Below are 15,475 nucleotides of genomic sequence, written 5' to 3'. Positions count from 1 at the left end.
TGAAAGTTCAACCTAAAGAGATCTGGAAAATAACATAACCTTTCCCAAAGACTGGAAGCTCCTTGAGGATAGGAACTATTAATTTTTTAATTATATTTTTCCCCAAATTTTAATATTTATTTTCTGACATTTTGTGATATGAATTATTTCCTCCCTTTTCTCTCATTCCTCCTCCCCAAGGTGGTAAAAAAATATATGTTATATATATATATATATATATATATATATATATATATGCTATCCTATCAAGAAAAAACTTATGAAAGAAATAAAGAGAAAAATGTAATATTTCTATCTATATTCTGACTCCACCAGTTCCTTCTATGACAGTGGATAGCTTCTTTCATCATTAGTCCCTTGGAATTATCTTAGATTCTTACATTATTGATGATAGTTAAGTCATTCATAGTTGACCATCATACAATATGGATATTAATATGTACAATGTTCTTCTGGTTCTACTCATTTGACTTTGCTCCAGTTCATTTAAGTCTTTCCAGGTGTTTCTGAAATGTCCTATTCATCATTTTTGATGGCACAACAATATTCCATTAAATCATATACCACAAATTATTCAGTTCCCCAGTTGATGAACATCCCCTCAGTTTCCAATTCTTTTCCACCACAAAAAGAGCTGCTATAAATATTTTTTTACAAGTAGGTCCTTTCCCCTTTCTCTGGTCTCTCTGGGATACAGACCTAGTAGTATATTGTTCACTTTTTGTATTTATGTCACCATTTTCTGGCATAATGCCAGGAATAAATTAGTTCTCAATAAATACTTGATGCCTTGAATTGAGAGAACCAGTGACCTGCTATCAGTATGTAAGTTGTAGGACAAATTCTAGTATACACCATGTAATTTCTAAGGATCCTTATCCAACTTCCATTCCTACTGACAAATTAAGTCCTTTGTCTTCATCTTCCCCTTCAGGTTGTAGAGATATCTGAAAGTGTCTAGAGTAACCATTAGATCAGTCACCCACCATTACATATACTGTTTTTTAAAGCTTTGAATCCCTAAGCACTAAGCCCTATGTATAGTAGATACATAATAAATTCTTGTTGCATTGATTGAAGGTTTAAAAAATCACCCAAAATATTTTTTATTTGTGGAGATTTTATGAGGCATAATCACATCTCTGCTTATTCTCCCACTATTATATGCACAGACCAGAGGAAAGTGGGCTCAAACTTTGAAAGAGTTTAGTTTCTAGTTTTTTTCTCCCATTTATGAAGTGGGTGTTCAACAAGTTCCCAGTAGGTGTGTTGTGGTCTTTTTTGCTGGGCTCAATGGAGAACCGTGAGTCCAATTTCCTTAATTCTCAATGATATAATCACTGCCACTTGATGATCTGTTAGGATATTAAATGAAATAAACAACATTGAGACATTTTGAAATTAGAAGATCCTCATGAGGTCAAAAGCATAGCAGGGAGATTGGGAGGGAATCTGAATCTGAGGCTTCTCCTTCCTAATCCATATAGTTCCAACTCAGTAATGTGCTAGAAAGCCACAATGTCTCAAGTGTGTGAAATAACCTTTCATTCTAGTCACTAAATGCTTTTATGTAAAACCCAGAGGACATAGAAAAATCTCACAGAAGATTCAAATATACCTTTTGGTTGGTGTCATGTCACTTTCAAAAGTGACTTTCAACAATTTGTTACACTTAGTCTAAGGTCTTTTGATTGATTGATTGAACTAATAGAAACATATTAATTTGATTTCCATTTAAAGAATTTTCAACAGAAATCTTGGGTACCTCCTCTGTGATCTTTAAATCATAGGGAACAAATGTGAACTCTACAGGGAGTATATCTATTTTCATAGCTGGATGTTCCTGTTGCCTTTACAATATTTTTCTTAGCATTTTCATAGCTTTCTCATTTTTATTTTAAAAGAAGTAAAGTAGGTAAAAAGCAACTTAGTTGAAATTTCATATTTCTATCATAGGCTATATTTTGGCATGAGTTCCTAAATGGGCAAGGAGAGAATAGGTAGAGCTTTTAATGTTGTCATGGGTTTTTCTATAGGGGAAATACTAATTAAATATTTTAGTAAATTATATTTGAGTGCCTATATGGTTTATATGATACCCATTTATGCATCATTGCAGTGCAATGCTTCTATATTAAACCCTAAATGAAACAAATAATACTCTCATACCATTTTGGTGTGTGTGGGATTTCTCCCTAACTCAGAGAAAATGGGAAATATTTAAGCCAAATTAATTTTTAAATGGCATTTTACATAATCACCAATTCCATTTAATAAATGCTGTCCATTTCCTATGAGGTAGTTTTGGGGTTGTTCTGTTTAATTAATTAGAGTGTCTTAATGTTATTCAGTCATCCTAGGGTTATTATCAAATGACAGTTTGAGAATATATTAAAAATATCCAAGATTAGACAATATTCTCTGTACTTAGACACAGCAGACAGAATTCCAAACTTGGAGTCAAGAGAATCCAAGTTCAATTCTTATCCTAGACATTTGCTAATAGTATGATCTTAAGTTATACAATCTCTCAAAAACCTCAATTTGCTCATCTATAAAATCTTAAACACTATAAAAGAGGAGTTTCTGTTATTATCTCTCCATTCCAGGGAGAAACACCCCTACAAGTAAGTATTGAATGAAACATTGAAACTTCTGTTGTTCCTATGGCATAGAGAGATCTCCCTAAATCATTACTCTTCTCCCGTTTAAATGCCTGTTTAATTTTGGGCTAAATATACGGTACTCCTTTCAGACAAAAGCTATATATATACCTGCATATTAAAGAAGTAGGCAATGTTTACCTTATGAGAATTCTTCTTTCCCCAACCTCAATAGATTATAAACTGTGTAAAGGCAATTAATTGTCTGATAAAGTGCAGCCACTTACCAGTTCTAAGATTATCTCCATACAACAGATGAGAACTTGAGGGCTCAGGTATACTAAGTAATTTTGCTTATAATAATAATAATACTTCATTTTACAAATGAGGGAACAACTTGACGGAATTTAAATGATTTCCCCAGCTTTACACAAATTCAGCATACTATCCACTGTACAACCTAGCCTTCAGTCCTCCATCATAATATACTTCAGTTCAGTGTATATCTCTGATATTTTGCTACTTTGAAGTTTCTTTGCGTATCTCCCTCCACTCATACAAAATTTGACCTTTACCTGTTTTCTTATCTTGTATAATGGCTGACATGTTTTCCTATGGGCAGAGTCTCTTCTTCTGAGTTCAAATCTGGTCTCAGATATTTATTAGATGTACAACTCTGGGAAATTTAGTTAACCACATTCTATCCAGTTTCCTCATCTGTAAAATGAACTAGAGTAGGAAATGACAAAATATTTTGTTACCCTTGCCAAAAAAAAAAAAAACTTTAAGAGGGGTCACTGAGAATTGAACATGACTGAAAAATGACTAAACACCATTTTCCTATAAATCTTCTTTGGAAGTTCACTTAAACATACAGGAGCACTTCTTTCATTTTTTTTAAAGTAACTTCCAAACACCACTTAGAAAGAATTCAGTTCAAATGGCAAAATGTTTATTAAGGCCTAGTATATTAAAGTATATCCTTACACTAGTGATATAAAAACAAAAAAAATTAATCAATTCTTCCTGCCTTCAAGGAGCTTCTGTACATGGTCACAGAAAGACAAAAATATTTAATGCCAAGGCATTTTCTATTCCCCCTCTATGTAGACTCCTGACTGCCTTAATAATGATAAAGTTCTTGAGAATTACATGTATTATCTTCCAGTTGAACTTTATTGAATCCCTTCTGATTTCTCTTTCATTTGTGCCTTTTTATACTTTTCTTGAATTTCCTGTTAGAATCTAAAATTTTCTATTTAATGCTGGCATTCTCATAAGGAATGCTTGAAAATCATCTATTCCATTAAATATCTATTTTTCCCCAAAAGATTATACTCACTTTTGCTTGGTAGATTATTCTTAGTGGTTGTCTTAAATTCTTTGCCTTCCAGAATACATATTCCAAACCCTCCCCTCCTTTAACATGAAAGCTACTAAATCTTAACTAGGCTCTATAATATTTGAATTGTTTCTTTCTGGAAGCTTTAATTATTTTTTCTTTGACCTGAGAGTAATAGAATATAACTACAATATTCCTGGGAGTTTTCATTTGGGGATTTCTCTCAGGAGGTGACCAATATATTATTTTAATTTCTGCTTTGCCCTATGAATCTTAGATATCAGGGAAGTTTTCCTTGATAATTTCTGGAAATATGATTGCTAGGCTTTTGCTTTTATTGTCACTTTCAAATAATCTAATAATTCTTAAATTATCTTTTCTTGATCAATTTTCCATGTCAGTTGTTTTCCCAATAGAATATTTTATATTTTCTTCACTTTTTTCATTCTTTTAACTTAAATTGTTTCTTGATATCTCATGCAGTCATTAGCTTCTTCTCTGGTGAGATTTTCTATATTGTTCCATTTGAATAATTCTATTATTTAAAAAGTTTTTCTCATCAGTGAATTTTTGTGCCTCTTTGACATTTTGCCAGTTTTGTTTTTTAAGATATTATTTTCTTCAGTATATTTTGGGCCTCTTTTAACAAGCTATTAATTTTTATTTCATAATTTTATTGCATTATTCTTATTTCTTTTCCCAATTTCCATCTTCTATTCTTACCTCTTTCTTTAATTTCTTCATAGATGCTTGTTTAGATTGAGTCTAATTAGCATTTTCCTATGGGTTTTCTGTGGTAGCCATCTACACATTGTTTTCTTCTTCTGAGTTTATGTCTTGAGGTCTTCTCTCCCATTGTAGTAGCTTTTTATGGTCAAATTCTTGTTATATGCTCATTTTTCCATCCTTTTTCTTGACTTAAAACTCTGTAGTGTAGTTGAGCTTCACTCAACTTGGAGGGGCAAGGAACTGTCTCAAGCTTCATGCTTTTTTGTGTTATTGTTTTCAGAGCAAATTCAATTGGGTTGCAAGTTTTCAGTCCTTCTAAGATGTTGTGATCCAGATCTCTGTCTGTGCTCTGCTCTTTATCACTGGTCCTATATCACTACAATTACTTTTCTTTGCTTTAGAACAGTGACTAGGACCCTGCTCCTTTGTGACTGACCCCCAGGACTCTTCTCCACCCTGGAACTGTTACTCAGAAACCTATATTGACAACGAGTTACCAATCATTGCTAGCTAAAACCAGTGCCGGAAAATCTCTTTCTGACAAGTTGTTACCATCTCTGGACTGAGAGATTCCAAAGCCACTGTTGCTGCTATGTTTGTGGTCTCTGGTCAGGCTTCTTCGCTAGTGTTACAGACTTCTTTTGGCAACCTTTTTCATTTTCTTAACCAGGGAAAATGCTTCAATTCAACTGTTTGTGGACTCTGCCACTTCAAAATTTGATATGAGATATTACTTTAAAGTTGCTTGGAGAGGAATTTTGGGAGGGTTCAGCTGAGTAGCTGTCTCTACTCTGCCATTTTGGCTTTGCATCCAAGCCTTGTATTTTCCACTTTGAAACTGGCTATGTCTCAAAAATATCCCTTATTAAAATGCATATTTTACATTAATATAATTTTATATTTATTTTAATTATAATATACTATAATTATACATTATGCAATTTTATAATTATAAATAAATGAAAATAATGTTACATGAATACAATAAATATGCAGCAATTTGCTATAGATGTCCTTTATTGGATATTCATTAACCTAGTTCCACTATATTCCAATATCCCTTTTATTTAAAATTATAAAGGTTTGTTAAATATTTAATATGTTTTATACATTTGCCTAATTACCAAAAGTAATTTAGTTATGGTGATAATTGTTGAAAAAGGATGATGATGTCCTGACATTGTTGTAACATTATGAAAAAACAAAAGGTAATTCTAATACACAGTTAAAGGAACTTAGCATTGACTTTGAAATGAGAGTTTCAGTTCTTTGCTAGACCCATTAGACCATGGTACTATTCACATAAAGACAGTAAGAATACATTAATTATCTGAAAGATTTTTTGAAAAATTTTCTAGTAATAAGATTGGAAAATTAAGTCATATTTAAATTTATGTCTAAAATATATTCAAAATTTAATGCCCCTTACTTTTTTCATTACTCTAAAGATCTTTGATTTTATCATCATGGTAAGTGCTTCCTCTGCCAAGACAGAGGGCAACAACTTTATGACCTAATAGATAATTGCTTTAGCCAAACTAATGATGTGTGTGTATATATATGTGTCTGTGTATCCCATTCCATTTTTCAGTAACATTGGTGTCATTAGAAAGAATACTGATTCTGTATTCAGAGGACTTGAATTCAGTCCTCTTTTCCTGCATCTATTACCTCTGGACCTTGGGCAAATTAAGTCTCAGTTTTCTCATCTGTAAAATGAGAATGTTCAACTAGATGGTCTCTAAACTGCCTCTAACTCTACATATAATCTTCGGGGCATACGAATTGGCTTTTCTGAAACGTCCACCCTTTGGCTTGAGTTCTGTCTTCCAGGAGCAAAAGAGAACAAATCTGAACCTTATTAGCACATGATGCACCTTCAAATCCTTGAAAACAATAATCACATCATCCTGACCCTCTCTAAGAAGGTTCACATTTTTACTCTATAATCACTAAGAATTCTGTGCCCTATTAGTGATGAGGTATCATTGATAGATAATAAATTATTCATTACTTTGTGCTTAGTTCTCTTTCCTTTGAGAACACATGGATTTTCACAGTGCTTTGGACACTGTTGCTTAGATCAAGTTAGCACAGATTGTCTTCTGTTACAAATGGCTAACATTAAGTTGTTCCTGTGAGAATATTTATTGTAAGGGAGAAATGCCAAGCTTGGCTATTATACAAGATTTATTTTCTCAGGATTAGTTAACGGTAAGTAATGAACAAGAAGCAGTGTTGCCTAGTGGGTAGAAAGCTAGACTCAACATAAAAAAATGGTTTAAATACCACACATAAAAGCTGTATGTGCTTGGATGAGTTACTTAAACCTCTCAGTGCCCTAAGTGTCTCTCTAAATCTATAAGTTACAAAGCAGGTGCCAATCTACTAGAGGAAATTTTCTTACACCAGTAAAATCACAAATTTAATAGAAAAACAAAAGAAAAAATAATATCATTAGTAGTGAGCAATGCCAAACCTCACCATTCCCTGATCTTTCTATTAATCTGAGTGACAGTGTGGTTCGTTGGGAAAAAAAAACAAAAACAAAAAAAATGGAAAAGAGGAGAAACTAAAAGAATCTGAATGGAAATTGAAGCATACCATTCTTCACATTATTTCCTCCATGAATTTTTTTCTAGTGTAAGCATTATGTGTCTTCTTTTACAACATGATGAACATGGAAATCTGTATTATATGATAACATATAGACATCTATATCATATTATCTGCTCTCTTGGGGAGAGGAGGGAGAAAGAAGGAACATTAATCACAAAATTTCAGAAAATGATTATTAAAAATTGTGCTGAGATGTAATCTGGAAAAGAATATAACAATTTAATTTTAGAAAAGGAATAGAAGAGAACTGGGTTCAAATTCCATTCTGGCAGTTACTACCTGCATAACCTTGGGCAAGTCACTTCCCTTCTATAGTCTTAGTGCCATCATCTTTAAAATGCAAGGATTATACTAGATCATCTCTATGACCTCTTATGCTTTAGATCTATGGTCCATCTTTATAACTAATAGCCTCCAGGTTACCTTATTCTATCTGAGCTTCCATATTCAAATTCATTTACCTTCATTTTTAATCTAAAATGTAGCATGTAGACACAGATTGTTCTCTCTAAATACCCAACCAGGTCTATGTAGTTACTATGGCCAATAGTAAGAAATATGTTGCCCTCAGTTATAGGTACCACTTTGGAAGAAATCTGGACTTTCAGTCAGATTCTGTCCCTCACAAGCCATATGATTCTACCATTCTGGATCTCTAGCTATAAAATGAGGAAGGTGAACCAGAGAGTTTGCCAGAAAATCTTTCATTTCTTTTTTAGTTCTCACATTCTAAATCTGATTGTTTATTAATGATAATAGTAGCGCTCATTTCTATAATCCTTTAAGATATACAAAATACTTTACAAATATGTCATTTTGTCCTCATTACAAGCCTGGGAGGTAGTTGCCATTATTATCCCCATTTCCAGATCTGGAATATTGAGCCAGACAAACTTTCTCCAAGGACAAAGCCAGAAAGTGTCTAAGATCACATTTGAATTCAAGTCATTCTTACTCTTAAGTTCAGCACTCTCTCCAGCATACCACATAGCTGCCATTTTTTAATACTACCACATTACTTTTCCCATGCAGTTAAAATTTAGTTCCACCCAAAAAAATCTACTTAGCAAACTGGAATCTTAAGACATATGAGTAGATATTTATGAAAGATTTCTAAACATTGATATCTTTATTGATGTCGTTTTATAAATGTTCCTATGAAAGCTTGCCCCAAGCTTAGCTCTCAGAATTCCTGACACAAAATCACTTATCACGCAGCCATATTTTGAAAATCCTTGGTGGTATAAGGTCTTGGACAACCATCAGGTATTTAGCTCTAGAAGTAAGTTTGACTACTTCCTATAAAGAGAAGTTTGTCTTCATTCTTTCAGTGCAAGTGAATGTTTATCAGATCTGCTTTAAAATGGCAGAAATGTATGTCTGATTCCTTAAAATCTCCCCCAGGTCAATGAAACATCTTTTTTCTACTTGTTTCTCTTTCTACACACCTTCTTTTTAAAATGCTTATAATTTTAGGGAAAATAGCATCTCTCTTTTGTAAAGAATTTTGTAATTTAAAAATTATTTTTATTTGAACTGCATCATTCAATCTTTAGGGCAGCTAGGAAAGAGTGCCAGGACTGGAGTCAGGAGGACTTGTCTTCCTAGGTTCAAATCTGACTTCAGAATTATACTGGTTGTCTGATCCTAAGGAGATCATTTAACCCTCTTTGCCTCAGTTTCCTTATCTGTAAAATGAGCTTGAGAAGGAAATGGCATACCACTCTAGTACCTTTGCAAAGAAAACCCCAAATCGGTTCACAAGTAGGACATGACTGAAAGCAACTGAAAACATCCAATTTTTTCAATAGTCTTAAGAAATAGACAGTGCAGAGAGTGCTATCTTCATTTACAAATTTAAAATATGAGAGTTATAACATGCAAAAACAGATTGTAAATTTTCAGGATAGCAGAGATTGAGAATCCAGTTCTTTTGACTCTTAGGACTATGCTTTAACTTGTACCATGTGCTCTTTCCAAAATGTTAGTGATGCTAAATTTTATAAATTTTGATTGATTGGGATTGTAAATTTAATAAAGAATACATACTTAAAATGCTGACACTGGAGAGAAAGTGTGAAATGAAAGAATTAAAAGATGTACTGCTTTTTTAGGAGCAGCTAGGTGGTAAACTGAATAGAGTGACAGGTCTGAAGTCAAGAAGACTCAGCTTCCTAAGTTCAAATCTGGCCATTGATACTTACTAGCTATGTGATAGTGTGCAAATCAGTTATCTCTATTTGACTCAGTTTCCTCATCTGTAAGAAGGAAACGGCAAACCACTGTAGTATCTTTGCCAAAAAATAAACAAAAAACCTACATGAGGTCATAAAGAGACACATATGATTAAAAGGACTGAACAATAGCAACCATAAAAATGCCTTTATAAGGATGATAAACAGGCAGCATTTGTTAAAATCATATATTGATCATTATTTATTGACTGATAATCTAGAGAATTTAAACTTGACATTTCTCTGCTATAATAAAGAATGCCCATTATCTTTAGTCACAAATAGTTAACATAAGGATAAAATGTTAACTATTTGTGACTGAAGATAATCAGTGCTAACTAAATCTAAAAGGGAGTTTTCAAAATATTGTGAAAATCCAGAGTTTCAAAGAAAAAGATCCTGAAGCCAAGGAAATGCATTATTTATGTTCTATCAATAATTTATTAAGGTAATTCCTTTGTTAGTGGTCATAGAGTAAGAATGCTAGAAATTACTGAATGATAAGTTAGCATGGAATCTTGGTACACACATAATTTTATTATAGCAAATGACTTTCAGAGTTGTCTTTTCTCTAGCTAGGACAACTGATACGAATCTCAGAAAGAATTTTAATCTGTAGAGTAGACTATGAATTGAAACCAGGAACAAAGATTTCTTTCTAAGAGGAGAAAAGAAGCTTATCGGTTTAAAAAAACAAAATACTATAAAGTGAGTTTTCAGACTCAGCCTGAAAAAAAAAAATACTATAATGTGGGTTTTCCGACTCAGCCTGTAAAAACTCAGAGGTAATAAATAATACAGATTATTGTATTTTCCCCCTTAGCCTTTGATTTATTGTTATTTAGATATAAACTTGCCAATACTCAAGAAAGAATCTTAAATAGTCATCAACAAACAGTTTTCTAAATCATTAAAGTCCCTTAAATTAATTATAATTTTCAGTCCTTATAACCCTTTTTGCATAGAATATATTCCCAATTAAATAGGTTTCTAATTGAATTAAATGGCAAGTATATAGAAATATGATATTATTTAGTATAAGCAAGCATTCTAAATGATACTAATCTGGAAATGTATGGATGGTTTCCAGATTCAATTCAGGAAGACTTTATTGTAAATTGTCATTTAAGGTTTTTCATTAAGAACTACACTACTGTATTATGAATGAATGATTCCCAAGGAAAACATCAATTAACAAATTTTTATAAAAGAAGATGATTTAGAGCTTTCAGCAAAAAGGATAGAGAATGGAGTTCTAAATTCTTTTTCTGTTTTGCATTTTTTTTTTACTGATGATGGGTTGCTTCTTCAGTCAGGTTAACTGAGAATGATTGATCCATCAACAATCATTTATGTATCAGTGACTTGAGGCAGTGCCCCATATTCTCTCTCTCTCTCTCTCTCTGCTTCTCTCTCTCTCTCTCTCTCTCTCTCTCTCTCTTCTCTCTCCTCTCTCTCTCTCTCTCTCCTCTCTCTCCTCTCTCTCTCCCTCTCTCTCTCCCTCTCTCTCTCTCCTTCTCTCTCTCTCTCTCTCTCTCTCTCTCTCTCTCTCTCTCTCTCTCTCTCCTCTCTCTCCTCTCTCTCTCTCTCTCTCTCTCTCTCTCTCTCTCTCTCTCTCTCTCCCTCTCACTCTCTCTCTCTCTCTCTTCTCTTCTCTCTCTCTCTCTCTCTCTCTCTCTCTCTCTCTCTCTCTCTCTCTCTCTCTCTCTCTCTCTCTCTCTCTCTCTCTCTCTCTTTCTCTCTCTCTCTCTCTCCATCTCTCTCCCAATAAAGCGCATTGCATTTTATTTTGGTCTTATTTTGAAAAGTGACTAAAGAGAGAATACCGTATCATTGTAAGGTTCCCTTGACCTTCCACTTCACACAATTTATTCATCACCTATTAGATGTCAGGTACCCTGCTAGTGTTGTGGGAGAGCTTTGAGGTGCAGGACAGGTTACCCTTTGCAAGAATTCAAGACTCCAAAACTTAACTTAAAAATAAAAAAAAAGAAATTTATTAATTTGGAAGCCATGTTGAAAGGCCAAGAGACCGTATGCAGGTAGAATATTGCTTCCCCAAGGAGATGGGATTGGGACTTTTTATAAACCTTTTGACAATAGGAGTTACAGAATAAGGAAGGGGGAATGGGTGGAATCAAGAATGAGGTAATTCTTTGAGTTTGGGGGTATAAAGGATGATCGGTAGAATTCAAGGGATTATTAGGTGAGGTAAAACTCAGTGCTTATCAGAGTGGAACTGAGAGGTTCAATTCTATGTTAAATGAAGATCTAGGGGAAAATCCAAGGGCAGGGGTGGGTGCTCCTAGAAAGGAATTTGTTATGTCCCCTTTGACCTAGAACACTTCTGAGTTTGGGCTATCCAGAGGGAAACCTGTACCCCCATATAACTAGGAGTTAGGAAGACAAAGAGAAGAAAAATCCCTTTACTTTAAGGACATTCTATTCTCCTGAGAGAGAAATATATACAAAAAGGAGTAAAAACTGTTGTTCAAATGAGATATTTGTAAAACACTTCCTACTACATAATAGGTGCTATATTTACATATTCCTTCTTCCCTCTCCTTTCCTTTCCCTTCTTTCTATTTTGAATGATTTTTAAAAAATTCTTATCTTATTGATCTAATGATCAATACCGAGTATCAGTTCCAAGTCAGAAGAGTGGTAAAGTCTAGGCGATTGGGAATAAGTGACATGCCCAGGGTCACACAGCTAGGAATTATCTGAGATCAATTTTGAACCCAGGACCTCCAGTCATCAGACATAGATTTCTATCCACTGAGCCACCTAACTACCCCTATTGTAATTGGTTTTGCCTTTTAATCCTTGGCAATTAATTGTGAAAGGCCTGACACATTGTAGATGCTATATAAATGCTTATTCTCCTCATCTTTTTTCCATTACCCTATTCCTTCCCATTATTTTTGTTTGTCTGTTTTAACTTTATTTGTATCCTCAGGACTTAACACCATGCCTGGCACATAGTAAGCCTCTAGTAAATGTTAGTTGACTGCTTATAATGAGTAATTAATAGTAGATGGACAAATGAACTAATGAATTGATACATTTTATTTTTCTAATGAGAGAATTAGATTGCCCTAAAAGCATATTAGCTCTTGCAGGACAGTAAGTTACTATCTGGTAAATTAGCATTTCCTGGAGAATCTTTTTTTTCACTGTTGAGTTTGTTATACATGCTTTTAGAAATTTAGATATTTTGCTTTCCTTCATTATATTTATATTTAACTATTTTACATTCTGACACTAAAAGGTTGCTCTTCATATTATTCCTTTTAGAGATGATTTGGGGTAAGTTGTTTTATTTTAATATGTTTTTGCAGTAAATACTTTGAGTACTATTCAAGATAATTACAAACTCCAAAATCATAGACAGAATTCTTGAGCTGAAAGGGGCCTTGTGAATAGTCTAGTCTAGACCTAATTTTTAACAGATAATTGAAGTTAAAGCCAAAGATATTAGATTAGCATATCCAAGATCACCTTGCTAGTGAATTATAGAACTGGACCAAGAACTATGTTCTCCCTGCTCTCAGACTAGGACATATCAGAACAAGCCAGTACCCTTTCCACTATAAATCACTGTCTCTACTTGCATCCTTAAGAAGCAACCATAAAGTATGAAGGAAAATTGGATTTAGAATCAGAGGACTAGATTCAAATCCAAGCTCTGCTAATTGGCTGACTTTGTGACCTTGGTCGAGTCACTTAATCTCTGACCTTCAATTCTTCATTAGTAAAAATAAGAAATTTGACTGGATGGCTTCAAAAGTCCCACTCAGTACTAAAATGAATGACTTTCTGATCTTTGGTTTCCTGTGGAAAGGAGAAAAAAATAATAAAGGTAATGTTCAAGCAATTGAGTTCTTTTTCAGTTTCCTTTTTCTAGTTGAACTAATTCAGAACTTAAGGAGTCAAAGAAATGATAGGTCACATAATCTGCTGAGCACTGGTATAAAATGGATTCCCATGTTTATAGAGGAAAAGCAGTGCTGTTATAATGGCACAATAATCTTAAAATAAAAATAACAAGGATATCTAAGGAAAAAATGAAAACTACCCCTGGAAACCAGCTGTATACTAAAAACACTGATATCAATATTAACATAAAAGATTCCCCCAATAAAGTGCACTCTATAATCAGTTCCTCCCTATTCTCCACAGTTCTGCCCCTATTTACTTCCTTTTTGTTCTGTCTTGAATTATGAAATCTTTCTTCCGTTTTTTAATTCTAACCCTTCCATGTCTTCACAATCCCATTTGCCTTCTGATTGTTGGGAATTCTTAAGAATAGCTTGAAATGACAGAAAGTATTGGTAGTCATTATTCAGTAACCTCCAAAATAGCTTTGTGACTAAATTGTGATAAAAATGAAAATTCTACAGTAAAAATATATTTTTGGTTGAAAAGGGTTAAAATTTTGGGGTAGGAGTTTGAACAAAGTCAAGAGAGCAGTTTGGTAAACACAAAAAACTTAGTTTATTATTAGGAAAAATGGATAGAAAATAGAAAGTAGGAAAGTGAGAGTAATCTTTTAATAGCTTATAACTATACCTAAGATCCCAATCCTAACTAAAATTTTATAAAAAACTCTAAATCTACCTGCCTTTGGGGACAGTGTCTTCTGCCAGGGGTCGGCCCAGGCCTACTTATCTATTCTGTCTAATAATTGTCCCACTATCCATCTACCTATCTACCCAAGCTAATTAATAATCAATAAGTCAGTGAAGGCCTTAAATCCTTTTCTCAGTTTCCAACTGTCAGTTAGAAAAACTGCCAGTCCCAGAAAGAGTGAGCCACACACTCCTCTTCCCAAGGGACCCAGAGATAAAAGCCCCTTTCCAACTGCCTGCAATTCACTCATTAACTCCTAGCCACACCCTTCTACTGTCACCAACTGACAGCCTGCACAGCAGGGGGACTCTTACTCAGAAATCCTTTTGCTCCCTTGTCTCTTAAAGAGAAAAAGGGAGAAATTAAGAAAAACTCTGTCAACAGGGTTAACAATGGCAATATTGATCACAAACACAAAAAGTTACTTGCAATCTCCTCTACATTTTCTTTTAAAAGAAAAGTAATATTGACAACCCAGTATTGTACTGAGACCTATAATTTTGGTCATCTTGTCTCTGTAAAGAGAAAAAATGTTATTGTCACATGAAATCTTAAAAATTCCCTTATTTTAGGATAAAATCAATAATCAGATAGCCAATTTGCTCAGATCTTTGCTTTCATAAACTAATAACTCAATTGCTTTTAGTTTTAAAAATCTTAATCATTACCTAGTTATGGACAAATAAGGAAGACAGTAGAAATATAGGGAAATATATTACTTGGAGCATGTGAACTATTCCTGCCTGAGACTCCAAGTGCTCTGTTCCTTGGCATTGGTTCCTAAACCAGTTATATGAATGAGTTGATATGTTTATTACTGTGGCATGGTTTTAAAATTATATCTGTTTTAATAAAATAAAAATGTCAGCCATATATTCTAGGAGTTATTTGAAGTACAATTGATGCTGATGTACACAGATTCATAGAAACATTCTTCCATGTCTATCATTAGCTTTTATGTGATGATAGATACAGTATGTATATATATTTATAGTATATGTATATATATATATATTTATATATATTTATTATTATTTATATTTTTTGTTTATATATATTTACATATATTTTATTATATTTATATTTAGTTATATAGTTATATACATATTTATATAGTTATATACAGTATGCATATATATTTATAGTATATGTATATATGTTTATAGTTAAATTAGATAGAACATATATTAAACACATGCTCTCAGGAATCATTCTAAATGCTAAGGATATAAAAGTGTGATCATTCTTACTCTCAATAGAAGATAAAATATAAAGGACAACTGGAATGGGTTGGAGGTATTGTTATGGTCCGGGAT

At 33.3% G+C, this 15,475-nt stretch overlaps 1 protein-coding gene across 4 annotated transcripts in view; it reads left to right on the top strand.

Annotated features, from left to right (window-relative positions):
• PRKN (parkin RBR E3 ubiquitin protein ligase) overlaps nt 1–15,475 on the top strand; it is a 1,990,036-nt gene that overhangs the window by 1,564,302 nt on the left and 410,259 nt on the right. The window lies entirely within an intron of this gene.

Source organism: Monodelphis domestica, chromosome 2 (genome assembly GCF_027887165.1).
Source record: "Monodelphis domestica isolate mMonDom1 chromosome 2, mMonDom1.pri, whole genome shotgun sequence".
Lineage (NCBI taxonomy): Eukaryota > Metazoa > Chordata > Mammalia > Didelphimorphia > Didelphidae > Monodelphis > Monodelphis domestica.
Note: the sequence above shows the minus strand (reverse complement) of the source record. Positions and strands in the feature narration are given on the sequence as shown.